At 35.1% G+C, this 14,905-nt stretch overlaps 1 non-coding gene across 1 annotated transcript; it reads right to left on the bottom strand.

Annotated features, from left to right (window-relative positions):
• Nucleotides 1–7,353: 7,353 nt before the first annotated feature.
• LOC138431184 (small nucleolar RNA SNORD22) lies at nt 7,354–7,476 on the bottom strand. The gene has a single exon (XR_011253585.1). It is a non-coding gene; the product is annotated as a small nucleolar RNA SNORD22 (small nucleolar RNA).
• Between the last annotated feature and the right edge of the window lie 7,429 nt (nt 7,477–14,905).

Below are 14,905 nucleotides of genomic sequence, written 5' to 3'. Positions count from 1 at the left end.
GCAATCAAAACTATTGGATAAATCACTAAATATTGTGAAATATATCTATAGGCAATATCATAAATGGAAGTACTTATATTTCTGATTCAGTCCTACTAGTTGCTACTAATCAAATTACTTTCAATAGAATCACCTGAGTAGTATATTTTACAATTTCAGAATTCAGGTTCTGTCGCAGATTTTCCAAATCAAGATCTCTTAATGTAGGGCCCAGGGAACTGTACAGTGTATACCCCTGAAGTGATTCATTTGTCTCTGTATTGTAAGAAAATAGGATAAATATATTCTCATATATATATAAATATATTCTCATATATATATAAAATTTTCAAAAGTCTTGGCTTGAGTTCATGACATTTGAGGGTAAGATTTGAGAGTTAAATGATGAGGAACTTTGAATTCATGCTGGAAGACAATCACTTATTTTAGAAGAAAACAACAACTAAAGAACAAAGTATTTTTTGTTTGTGTGTGTATTGTGTTTCTTTTGGCTGCTTTCCAAATTCATTTGATGTTAATTAATGTGAAGCTGCTTTAATTTTTTTTAAGTATTAATATGATTCACAGCTTTGCTTCAAATTTCTAAAGATAAGCTCCAGTTCTCAGTGGTTATTTTAGGTGCTTTACAAAGAACAAGAATAATTCTGAAAATGTTAGAATTCTGGTTTCTAAACATTATCAGGCATGAAAGAACAAGCCAACCTTAAAATTCTGTCTCTAACACAGATAATCCCAGCAATGTGGAAACTTTTTTTGAATCCTCCTTCTCTGACAATTTGTACAAGTATGTACAAGTATTGCATGTTGTAAACACATGTTGATTCCTTCAAATTCAATATGGTAGATCCACTGTGTTCCCCATCAACAACTCCCTGATGTCTAGTCTAACAACTATCAAAAAATAAATGAGATTTGGTGGTCTGATCTTGCTTGGAGCATACGTTTACTGATTTCTCTGACTCTCTGGTTTATTTTCATGATATTCAACATAAATTTTCTTTCTTTCTAATTTATGCAAGTTTGGAAAATTATTTTTTAAATTTTTTGATTTTTATTTTTAATATGTTTATTTATTTTAATTGGAGGTTAATTACTTTACAATATTGTATTTTTTTAAATATGTTTTTTAGATTTGATCTTCTTCTCTTTTAGAAAGTGAAAACTCCACTGATGCTTTAAAATACTATATAAAACATTTCCTAATTTATATTAGGCAATGGCACCCTACTCCAGTACTCTTGCCTGGAAAATCCCATGGACAGAGGAGCCTGGTAGGCTGCCGTCTATGGGGTCACACAGAGCTGAACATGACTGGAGTGACTTAGCAGCAGTAGCAGCGTTATATGCTGGAGAAGGCAATGGTGACCTGCTCCAGTGCTCTTGCCTGGAAAATCCCATGGATGGAGGAGCCTGGTAGGCTGCAGTCCATGGGGTCGCTGAGTCGGACACGACTGAGCGACTTCACTTTGACTTTTTACTTTCCTGCATTGGAGAAGGAAATGGCAACCCACTCTAGTGTCTTGCCTGGAGAATCCCAGGGACAGGGGAGCCTGGTGGGCTGCCATCTATGAGGTCGCATAGAGATGGACACAACTGAAACGACTTAGCAGCAGCAGCAGCAGCGTTATATGAGTGCATAAACTGAAAATGCCTTAAGCTTTAGACCTGTGGTTAGTACACTATTATATATATATGAGGTAAACTTCCATAGTTGAATTATTCTTGATGTTAATAAAAATCCCCATTAATAATAAAAGTTTCAAGTGACAATTGTCTATTTTTTATTTAAAAGGTGCTAATTTGGTGATAGCAGTGTTGTAAATCTGAAATAGTTTGTCAGGCTTGCATCATACCTGAAGGCCTCTGTTGTGTTATTTTAAAAGGGAGGTAGCTATTAATGCTACTCTTTTTTTATTCTTATTGTTTTAGTTTTACTCTTAAAGACAACTTAACCTAAAATTATGGCATATAGTAGTAACATTCTCCATTTACAATTTAATATCAAACCTAAAATTACACAAATAATAGTTCTGAAAGAGCATTTAAACTTACAGTAGCCATGTATGTACATGTGTATATTTATGCATTTGTTGTTGCTTTCAGTCCTTAAGTCATGTCCAACACTTTGCGACCCCAAGGACCGCAGCTTGCCAGGCTCCCCTGTCCTTCACTATCTCCCAGAGTTTGCTCAAACCTGTCCATTGAGTCAGTGATCCCATTCAACCCTCTTATTTTTTGTTGTCCACTTCCATTTATGCATCTAAAACAGCAAATTCCTTGCTACTTTGACATTAGAAAAATATTATTAGGTGGACATTGGTTAAAAATGAAACAAAGTAAAACTCATTTGCCTTTAAATGGGTTGCAATGTTGCTGAAAATCTGACTTCATTCTGTATTCATTCTTTGTCTTTGATTTTTTATTTCCAATTTTGTTACTCCTCTTGACCTAGTTGACAAATACCTTCTTTTCACTTCAAAATAACCTATTAGCTGCTAAAAAAAACACTTTTCAGTATTATAGATTAGGCAAAATTTCATGTAAGATTAATTGCACTTATTGTCATCAAGTATCACACCTGACAAGTCCCAGAGCTGGCTCTCTGAATCAAATGAGAAGAGTATTTCAGGTTTTTATTGTAATTCCATGTAGTCTATCTCTTTTTAGTAATATGATACTGTCATTGTTTTACTGTGTCTGGGTTTGATAGGATGGAGAATTTATTTGTGAAGTTAAAAAATGTTGTAATGATCGAAATTGAAAATATTTTTCTTCCTAAAACAAAAGTGTCTAAAGGTTACTAAGATATAACTGATTATGCAATCTAATGTTCTATCCCAAATGAGAGTGACCTGAAGGCACCTCTCTGCAGGAGGCATTTTTCCAGGCAGAGCCCTGCATGTCAGTGCAAATCAGGTCAAGTTCACACCACAGGAATTTCCCTCAGGGGCAAAAGGACATTGCAGACCAGTTCAGGGTGTGTGTTTATATGTGCTGCTTTCGCATACATGACCCCGAGTATTCAAGGGGAAAATGTCTCCTCTTCCACACCTCTGTAGGTTTATGAGTCAGCTGGGTTCTGGTGGCAATGAGGAAAAAATTTTCAGAGTAAATATAAATATTTTTTAAAATATTTTATTGAGTTAATTATATATAAATAATATCCTGGCATACTCATTATAGCAGTCTAATTCTATACATATTGTTCTCTATCATTTTTTTAACAACATTGCAAATATTCATATGTCATAAATACATAGCTGTTCAATATAGAAGGCTTCCCTGGTGGCTCAGACGGTAAAGCGTCTGTCTACAATGTGAAAGACCTGGGTTCGATCCCTGGGTTGGGAAGATTCCCTGGAGAAGGAAATGGCAACCCACTCCAGTACTCTTGCCTGGAAAATCCCATGGACGGAGGAGCTTGGTATAGGCATGTACCAACCATGGGGTTGCAAAGAGTCGGGCACGACTGAGTGACTTCACTTCAGTATAGAAACTGTAGTTTTTGGCTTTTCTATGCTTGTAGAGGGAGAAGTTATTATTGGAGGATAAGTCAAGGGAGAAATGAGAATAAACCAAACAAAAAATTCTCCTATCAGACGTTTGTTGTGTCGTTCAGAGCCTTGGCACAAGGGTACAAATGTGCTTAGTGCAAGTAGATAAGTCAAAACATTCTTATTAATTTTCCATGGCTGCTGTACCATATAACATGGCAGCTCAACATAACACAGGGTCATCATCTTACATTTACAGAGGTCAGCAATGCAAAATGGGTATTCCTGGGCCAAAATCAACATGCAAGCAGGACTGCGTTTCCTATGGAGGCTCTAGAGAAGCATCTATTTCTTTGCCTTTTCCAGATTCTAGAGGCTACCCTCTCTCCTTGCCTTATATCCCCTTTCCATCTTCAAAACAAGCAATGGCCAGTCTTTCTCATACCACGGTACTCTGAAGCTAACTCTTCCTTCTCCCTCTTCCACATATAAAGGGACCTTCTGATTACATTGGGTCTGCTCAGATGATCCAGAGTAAATTGTTTCTAATTCATTATTGGAAAATTTATTCCATCTGCAAACTTAATTCCCACTTGCCACATAAAATAACATATTTACAAATTGCTGGGATTAGGAAATTAATATCTTTCAGGAGCCCTTATTCTGTTCTACATATTGCATCATTGCAGTAAAATTAGCGCCCTCTAATGGATGTGAGAGTTGGACCATAAAGAAGGCTGAGTGCAGAAGAACAGAGCTTTCAGTCTGTGGTGTTGGAGAAGACTCTTGAGAGTCCCTTGGACTGCAAGATCAGACCAGTCAATCCTAAGGAAAATTAACCCTGAATGTATATATTGGAAGGACTGATGCTGAAGCTGAAGCTCCATTACTTTGGCCACCTGACTCAAAGTGCTGAATCATTGGAAAAGACTTTGATGCTAGGAAAAATTGAGGGCCAGAGGAGAAGGGGAAGACAGAGGATGTGTTGGTTGGATGGTATCACTGACTCAATGGACATGAACTTGAGCAAACTCAGGGAGACAGTGATGGACAGAGAAGCCTGGCATGCTGCAGTTCATGGGGTCTCAAAGAGTGTGACATGGCTTAGTGACTGAATAACAACAAGTGACCTCTACATATAGTCCTATCTACATATTAATTTATGTGGTACCCATTTTAAATTTATATGGTCAAGGTTGTGGCTTAGGCTTAATCAGGCTATGTGTGGATACATGTTTTATCTTCTCATACTCCAGAACCAAAAAAATCATTTGTGCTTTGGGAAAACAAACCTCCTATAAGTAAACACTGAAAATTCGGTAACAGACAACAAATGCTTGGGAGACTCTTGAATATTCAAGTTGCATTTTTTTAAATTTACTTTTTTTAATTGAAGGATAATTGCTTTACAGAATTTTGTTGGTTTCTGCCAAACATCAACATGAATCAGCCATAGGTATATGAGAAACCATCAGGAGTTTCACATCAAAGGGCTTGGATGTTAATCCCTTTTGTCAATCATGTTTCATCACACATTCCCATTGAAATCACTATTATTAAATGTCATTCTGATTATGCCATGTCTCATCTTAGTGTTTACCCTAGAATTTGCATAGATATACAACTTTCAAGCTTTCTGCTGCACTACAAAATTCCAGTGTATTGTACTATCTGTATTTCTTGAACATGTCATGTTTTTTGAAGTTTCCTTGATTTTGCAATATTTTTTGGCCTCTTTCATATCTTACTGTTTCCCTACGAACCACACTGGTGGTGCATAATAAAAGAATAAAATTTTGAAAAGAGCCACTTTACTCATTTATTTTTATAAAAGAAAAAGCCACCTCTTTATGACTTTTACAAGTGTATTTAAATCCATTTTAAGAATAAGTAAAGACATGAGAATGTAAGCATCTTGGATAATATTGATTGTTAACATAGTCAGAGGGCAAACCTTTGAAAAAAAGATAACTCAAATGTGCCTGATACATGCTTCTTCTAGAATCAATGCATTTTCACTAGATTTTTACATTTACAGGTATTTTTACATTGACAGGTATTATATTTTTACATTTACATTTACAGGTATTTCATACTAAAATTCTTACTAAAGCTTATAGACCTCTAAAACATATTTTCAAATTAAAACTCTTTTTGGTTATATTTCTCCTCCTTATTCTGTAATGGCTATGGTCAATCAGCACTCTGACAGAGCATTGTTCAGATTGCGACTTAACTGAGAGCACTGGAATATGATTACAGAAATTATCCCTGACATAATTTCTCTTAGTCTTTTTTCTGAACAAAGTCTTTAGATTTAAAACTTTTATAATAATTCAAGGTATTTGCCTCAAATCGCACTTTAAAATTGTCACATCAGACCATTTGGAGGTCTTTTTATATATATAGCCTCTTCTAACTTATGCTTTAAGTTTGACTTTTTTAAAACAAAAAAAGGACTTAAGAGTTTACTTTTTTTTTTGCCATAATAGTAATAAAAACTCAAGAAAAAAAAAAAAGCAACTAAAAGACAAACTCACCCAAACTGTGGTTGAAGTCATTATGTGCTCTGAATCATTACTAAGCCCCAGTGGGATGGTGAAGGAATCACAATTTGTTTATTGGGTTAAATGTTTGATTTCTTTCCAATATATTTAATATTGACACTATTGGTATTAATGTCAATATTGGACCTTAGTAGCTTCATTTTTATGTTTCTTATAAAGGGATCTCCTATAAATTGTATATTTGGGACAAAATTTTTGAGTAACAGGATGTTGAGGCATGATTAGTGATGCACACCTTCTCCAGAGATTTTCTCTGAGCACAGTTCTTTTAGCCAGTTGTGTTTGATTTCCTGCCCAAAGCTGGGTTGTGGAATTAGCATTTTGGAAACAAACTTTCTTTCTCAGGTAGAGTGCTGACAAAATTGCTGGATGTGAAGTAGCCTCACTGATGTCTGTCCACACCTTGCACTCTATGGAGACTGTTTATTTCCTTCCTTTGGCCCTGTGTGACAGTTGAAGTTACAGAGAAATGCACACTCATGATCACCGTGTAAAAAGGAATTTCTGCCCAGAAGCTGTTAAGAATCTGTTTTTCAATTTATATTTGTCATCATGACAATTATAGTGTAAACTGTTTCTTTTCTGGACTGTAGGACTCAAGGGCTAGACATGTCAGAAATCAATATGTAACAGTTATTGTCATCAATAATCCCTGTGGAGAAACACCTTTAAGACCCACACTGGTTTGGCTCCTTCTTTGCCACAGGGTCCCCCGTGTGCCTCTAAATTTTCCTTCTAGGATGTTATTATTGCTTTGTTTTCCTCACAGTATTACTCACAAATCATTATTCTTCTAACCTGAAGCTATTCTCCTCTATACAGTTTACATCAGTAGAGTGGTTTTTATAATCATTTTTAGAACAATTTGTGTTATTAATTTCATTATGAGACATGAAGATACTCAATTAACAACCAACTCTTGATTAGTACCTTTTAAAGCAAATGTGGAAAATATTTCAAAATTTCATTTGTTGTGTATGACAAAGCCAGTGAGTATTCGGCACTAATTTTCACAAGGTCTAGATAGGTTCAAACATCCAAAAACTTATTTGATCTTTTCCCTTTATTTCAAAGTTAAAATAAGACTATATTTAGAAAAGCTGAAATGATTGTATGCTAATTTGAACAGGTAGGTTTTACAAGTAATGACTTGTAAATTCCCTTTTTGATATCCTCTGAGAGTTGACTTCCATTAAATGTACCCTGTTCTTTCTCCAGGCCTGGAAAAAAGTGTAGAATTGATTTTTCACAAAGTGATATTTCTTCCTTCCTTGTGTTTGGAGACCCTTGTTATCTCTCAGACAGTCCCTCTGAAACAAACTTGCGTCCTCCCCCAGCCAGCTCCAGCGGGTTCACCGTTACAGGTTGTGGGACTAGAACAGGAGGTGGAATGTGTGACTGCTTCTCCACTGGGTTTACAGTATGTTATTTATTTATTTACTTTTGGCTGTGCTTGATCTTCATTACTGCATGGGCATTTCTCTAGTTGCAGAGAGTAGGGGCTACTCTCTAGTTGCAGGGCGTGGGCTACTCACTGTGGTGACTACTCTTTTGCAAACCACAGGCTCCAGGGTGCACAGGCTTCAGGAGTTGTGTCGCTTGGCCTCAGTAGTGGCAGTTCCCGTCCCCTAGAGCGCAGGCTCAGGGATCGTGGCCCAGGAGCTCAGTTTCTCCGCAGCAGGTGTGATCTTCCTGGATCAGGAATCGAACCTGTATCTCCTGCATTGGCAGGCAGATTCTTTACCACTGAGCCACCAGGGAAACCCTCAAATATATTCTTAATACTTAGATATAAGCTTCCTGGTGGCTCGATGGCAAAGAATCTGCCTACAAGGCAGTAGATCCAGTTTTGATCACTGGGTTGGGAAGATCCGCTGGAGAAGGAAATGGTAACCTACTCCAGTATTCTTGTCTGGAGAATCCCATGGACAGAGGAGCCCTGGAGGGCTACAGTCCACGGGGTCTCAAAGAGTTGGAGGTGACTAACAATTAAAATGTAAGGTAGTCTTTATTACTATTCACAAGGGTATATATGTATATGCACATTAAAATCATTCTAAGTAAGAGTTAATATTCAGTAAAAAATAATTTAATTGAATTGCTACCATAATTTACATTTGTCACTGATGGAACCCACATGGCTTTTTCATTAACAATCTGAAATAGCACAGTATAATATCTGATGATAGCTACAGGGATTTCAATCATAAGCCTTGGAAGAAACTAATTCCATTCCAATCCAGTTTATGTCAACTCCGGCAAATATAACAGAAGCCTATAGTAATCACAACTGATTTGCTAAATTGCAAAAATAAAATCTCTACAAATACAATGTGTACAGAACATGATTTCACATCTTTATCTTCACATTAAATGTACCTATGAAACCTTGAAGCATGTTGAGCTATATTTGAGTTGGAGTATTTACTGTTGTTTTCCTCTTGATAAATAATGCATATTTTAATTAATGCCTCAATATTCTTCATTTTTAAGAACCTAAACACTTTTACAACTCTTTCTCAGCTGTCCCCAACTCAACAGACTAGATGTGTTTCTCACCTACATAATTATAACAACATACACAAGCTCACACACACATGTACACTCATGATTCAAAATATTGAAGTGTGAAGTATGATATATATTTATATTTTCTGGATTCCCCATATTTATTTCTTCCTATTAATTCAGTGTTAAAGCTTAATCATAATTTCATTTTAAATATTTGTTTATGCATCAGTGCTCATCTAAGATTGTTAAAAGTATATTTATTTACTCCCTACTTTAAGGAAAAAGCTCAAGTCATTTACTCAAATAAATTAAAGCATGCCAAATGCATGCCTCCTAACTTCTCTCTTAAAACAGTGAACCACTAAATGTATATATCGCGTTCTTCAAATGCGCCATTAAAATATATATATAAATGTACAAGATTGCATAAAGAGTGTCAGCTAATAATAGCTAAGATTAATTCATTGTTAAGTACTCTGCTAATTACTTACATGATTTTCTAGTATAGAACTTCACAGTTCAATGACAGCAACAATGAATAAATTGAAGATCAACAAGGCTAGATATTGACCCAAATTCATATGGCAAATATATTCAGAATACAGTCAAGTCTCTAAGACTCCAGAATCAAATCAAAGAGTTCTTGATTCTAAATTTTGTGTTGTTTACTACACCCTGGTGCCTTTCTGAAGATGTAAACAAAGCCTATAGATTATTTTTTAGAAAACTTATTTTCTAGAAACTTATTTTTTAGAAAAACTAATTTTGTTGACAAAATTTAAAAAATTGCTACTGTGATCCCTATATGATTCTGTGTGAGTAAAGTCTTGATTGTAGGTTAAAATAAATAAATAAAAGGCAGTATTGCTACTTTATTTACAATGCTTAACATTCAAGCAGGGGAACAGTACAGAAGAAACATAGTTGAAAAATGAGTGTTTGTGCTGTGTGTGTGGTTTTTAACATTAATGTATAATATATTGAAATAAAAATTCTAACTTCCTAGTTAAATAAGACAACCTGATGGAGCAGGAAAATACAGAAATTCCACTGGAGCACTTGTGTTATATAGAAACCTGCTAAGTGTCAGATTTAAATAAGGTGTGTTGTTTAGTTGCTAAGTTGTATCTGACTCTTTTTGCAGCCTCTAGGCTCCTCTGCTCATGGAATTCTCCAGGCAAGAATACTGGAGTGGGTTGCCATTTCCTTTTCTAGGGGATCTTCCATACCCAGGGACTGAACCCGTATCTCCTGGATTGGTAGGCAGATTCTTTACCACTGAACCATCTGGAAAACCCCAAATAAGTTTAGTCCCATCCAAATGATATTGAGATTTTGTTCTAAGGAGGAAGTAGCTGGCTTTGCAATTTTAAAGGCTGTCAACCACCTCATATTCACACCAAATGCTGGTAATGGATAAAGTCAAAAGAATACAAACTTTGCAATGCCCTTGTAAAAGAAATTAGAAAAGCATAATAATATCGGCCTGGTTTCTTAAGAAAAATATGCAAATAGAAGTAGTTTCTATTAAATAATAGTAGAAAGCCAAAAGAAAAGGGTGACATAGAGGCAAATATTAAATTAGACATGAAAGGAAATTTAAACTGAACTAGAAAAATTACATTTATTTAGAGGTCATACAGAACTAATATTGGATGGAGAAAAATAAATTTTTCTCTATCTTTTTACAAAGAACCAGTATTGGATATTCAGATTATGAAGGAAACACATAGATAAATGAGAGGAAAATAGAGATAATGGGGATGGAATAAAGGACAGAAAAGAGAGAGAGAAGAAATAGAGAATAAAGTTAACCAAAATTGTTCACCAAATTTTATACAGAATTATTGAAAAATATCATAATTATTTATAGCAGAATATATGTAATTCCAACATTAAAAAAAGAAACAGAAAACAGTAGCCTACAATCATTCCATCATTACTACTAAAATAATTTGCATCCCTATTATGCTTTTGGGGTGGAAAAGAATTGAAAGTATAGCTACTTCTTTGGTCTTTTTCTGTGGGGGGTTTTACAAATGAAACAGGCTTTACCAATGGAACAAACATTAGTCTTTAAAAAATTGATCAAAAGAATTTCCCAGTGGACCAGTGGTTAAGGCTCTGCCTTCCAGTGCAGGAGGTGCATGTTTGATCTCTGATGGGGGAACTAAGATACCACATGCCGGGTGGCATGGCCAAAAGAAAAAAATAGATACCCAGAACTCAGGAAGGAATTTCATAGTAATAAAGGAGTAAAGTATAATACTTCATATAATTATGATTTAAAAATAAAATATGGAAGGCAAACTATCATTTTGGGAAACTTAGTAATATTAAATTTTTTAACATTAATTCCATAAAACTGGATTATATTTAAAAGAATATGATGGGGAAAGCAAAGATTGTTGAACAACCTTTCTTCCTTCAAATAAAGAATAAAAATAATTAAAACTTGTTTCTTCCTTGGCACTGTTAGACTTTTAAGAGTTTTATTGAACTAAAACTAGAATGAATAGCATACAAGAACAAAAAACAGCTATGATGGAGAAAAATACATATAGCTTTAAAGAAACAGACAATAAAAGATAACAGTGAAGTAAAAATCAGTTATAATAGTTGACTTTAAATGGGCTAACTTCTAGGGTTATGAGAGATGGATTCTAAAACTATATAACTGTCAGTGAGAAACAGAACAACAAGAAACAGTAAATAAAATTAGATTTGAAGCGTTAAAATAGCCAATAAATAAAATAATAAATGAGGAAAGCAGATACAGATATGTTTTCAGATTAAATTGAATTCAGCTTGAAAGCATTTAATAGAGGAAAAGATTATATTCATAGAGGCAAACATTTCACAAAAATCATAAGTTTTCTTTATATAAGTACATGTCCAACTCTTTGCAACCCCATGGACTATAGCCCTCCAGGGTCCTTTGTCCACGGAATTTTCCAGGCTATAATACTGGTGTGAGCCGTCATTTCCTCCTCCAGGGATCTTCCTGATGCAGAGATCAAAACTGTATCTCCTGAGTCTCCTGAATTTGCAGGCAGATTCTTTACCACTTCCCTGTGAAGTGACCTTAGCGACCCCTGGGCTGTAGCCCACCAGGCTCCTCAGTCCATGGGATTTTCCAGGCAAGGGTACTGGAGTGGGTTACCGTTTCCTACTCCATATAAATATATAGGCGTGTATAATTTGTAATATCTCTTAGATATTCAAAGAAAGTTTTAAGAAATAAATTCCACTAGGAAATTTTTGTATGTAATGTTATATTTTATAGCCTATAATTATCCATGTATATATATTATAAAAAGCTTAAAGTTGATGAATAAAAATCAAACTGCTGTGAAAATTAATGACATTAAAATCATCAATCATCTTCCAAAATTCACAGGACAGTGAAGAATAATACAAAATAAAAGCTTTATTTCCTTTCAGTTCAGTTCAATTCAGTCGCTCACACATGTCTAACTCTTTGAGACTTCATCAAAGAGTTAGACATCTTTGTCTAACTCCCTGTCCATCACCAACTCCTGGAGTTTATTCAAACTCATGTCCATTGAGTCTGTGATGCCATCCAACCATCTCATCCTCTGTTGTCCCCTTCTCCTCCTACCTTCAGTCTTTCCCAACATCACGGTCTTTTCAAATGAGTTAGTTCTTCCTAACAGGTGGCCAAAGTATTGGAGTTTCAGCTTTAGCATCAGTCCTTCCAAGGAATATTCAGGACTGATTTCCTTTAGGATGGATGGGTTGGATCTCCTTACTGTCCAAGGGACTCTCAAGAGTCTTCTCCAACACCACAGTTCAAAACCATCAATTCTTCAGTGCTCAGCTTTCTTCACAGTCCAACTCTCACATCCATACATGACCATAGGAAAAACCATAGCGTTGACTAGATGGACCTTTGTTGGCAAAGTAATGTCTCTGCTTTTTAATATGCTGTCTAGGTTGGTCATCACTTTCCTTTCAAGGAGTAAGTGTCTTTTAATTTCATGGCTGCAATCACCATCTGCAGATTTCGGAGCTCCCTGCCACCCCGCCTCCCCCCCGCCCCCTGCTCAAATAAAGTCTGCCACTGTTTCCACTCTTTCCTCATCTATTTGCCATGAAGTGATGGGACCAGATTCCATGATCTTAGTTTTCTGAGCATTGAGTTTTAGGCCAACTTTTTCACTCTCCTCTCTCACTTTCTTCAAGAGGCTCTTCAGTTCTTATTTCCTTTACCATCCTTTAAACCAAATATAGCCACTACATATAAGTATATGCAACTCACTATATTGATATTAACATTTTATCATTTATTTATATATGTGTGAATTTATTTACTTTAACCTTTTTAAAACATAGATTTCATACAACAGGGTATTGCCTTCAACTGTTGTTCTTCCAGTCTATTAATTAATTTTTATAAGTGATTATTTTAAATAGAATCAATTTAGATGATTAAATATCAACTGATGTCAATGTTTATTAATTATCAATAAAAATCAACAAGAAAATGATTTTTTAAATTTAGTTAGATGCTCTAAATCATCCGTCCTTCCCAGAAGAATCATTCTCAGGCCTCTCTCTTTAGTTATATTTATTCTCATTAAGTAGCATAACTTCCTTCCACCAGTTCATGAAGGGGCCTATAAATCTCCTCTTGGATACAAGGTTCATACTCTGCAGTAACGATTGCTGCGTATCCTTGATTGCAAAGAAGACCTGGCTTTGTTCTGTATTCATTTGTTTTACACTAATTATGTTTTTTTTTTCTTCCAATCTCATCATTTCCAGAGGGAAGAAAAAGTTCAGTTTGGGAAACGTTATGGCATGTGTCATTATGTCTGTCTAAAGATTATTCTCAAACAAGCAAACAAACTAACAAGAAGACTTAGCACTCAACAGGGCTTTGAAATTGTCCTTGACAGCACAGCAGCCAGTGATACAAATTGAGTTTCACCCCATGGAACTGAAAAGTAGCTACTCTAAAAAAGCTGAATTTCAGCTTAAAAGATAGGGGTTGTCATGGCAGTTACAATAGGGGACCCTCTTAGCACTTTGCTCTTCTATCAGGAGGCTTTAAGAGTCTTCATTCATCTGGATTCTGTTTCAAACACTTTAAGAAGTCACATAATTATATGCAGCTAAAGACACATCTGAGATTTATTGAGAGTACAAGAGGAGATGATAGTTCTCGAGGAAACATTAGGTTCTCCTAAGAAATCTTTGTAATTAGAGATGGATCCGATAATACGATGATTTTTTAATTTCACTGACAAGGTATATTACTCTAGCTTCTATGCTCTGTCACAGACTTGGTTAGTTTATTTCTCTAGTGCTGAATTTGAAAATCTATCCTGTTAGGAAGTATTTTCTCTCTGGAAGAATAGCTCTTAAATCAACATCTGGATAAATGTATGATAGGAAAAATACAAGATAAAAAAGGAAAAAATGTTAAGGGGGAAAATTACCCTAAGACAATAGTGGGAGCCATCGGGGGAGGGATTTTAATGAATACCATGCACAGGTAAAATGTTGAAATAGATTTCTGGTCTCTTAGCCTTTTTTGACAGAAAATAAACAGGTAGAATATAGAGAACCAATTAATTTCTTTTTACTTTTTCCCTAATAGCACAGGCCTGCTTGGGAAATAGAACATGATGATTGGGAAAGCAAGTTAAAATTCTTGTTACCTTTAAATAAATTCTCGGTATATACATGCCAGATTCTGGATTAGTAATCTAAAAGCAAATTAGCCCGATAGTTTCCATTATGGGTAAATTCCAACAAAACAAAAACAGGACATGTCTGAAACAGAGGGACTCATATTTTCTGGGCCCATGGTACTCTATTAATGTTTTAGTAATTTTTTCAAAACATCTCTAAGCCAAAATAAATGCTTACTAATTCTCATCACTAAGTAGTTCAGTACAATCATTTAGAAGTAGTAGTTTGTGGGTGTCCAAAGATATAATTGTTTCCCCCACAAGTTGAAAATTTCCCATAGGTTTTCCTTGAATATTGTGCTGCACACCAGGGTGCTGGCATGGCAATCATTAAAGTAATTTTGTTTATGAGTATTTAAAATTTGCTTGAAATTAAATTGTGTTTTAAATTTTGTGATATTAACTTTATAATATAAAGTTATGCTATTAACTTTATAATTATATTAGTAAAGTAGTTCTTAAAAGATAATTTTTCTTCCTCACTCTCAGCAGCAGGGCAAAAAGATGGAGGTAATTTTTACTTCACTTCTTTCAGGTATGACCATTCATTTAATGTACATTATCTAGTAATTCATACATCTCTGAATAATAATATTCCTATCCCATAGAGCAT

This window comes from Ovis canadensis, chromosome 26 (assembly GCF_042477335.2).
Source record: "Ovis canadensis isolate MfBH-ARS-UI-01 breed Bighorn chromosome 26, ARS-UI_OviCan_v2, whole genome shotgun sequence".
Taxonomy (NCBI): domain Eukaryota; kingdom Metazoa; phylum Chordata; class Mammalia; order Artiodactyla; family Bovidae; genus Ovis; species Ovis canadensis.
The sequence above is the reverse complement of the archived record's forward strand: the minus strand, read 5'-3'. Positions and strand labels throughout refer to the sequence as shown.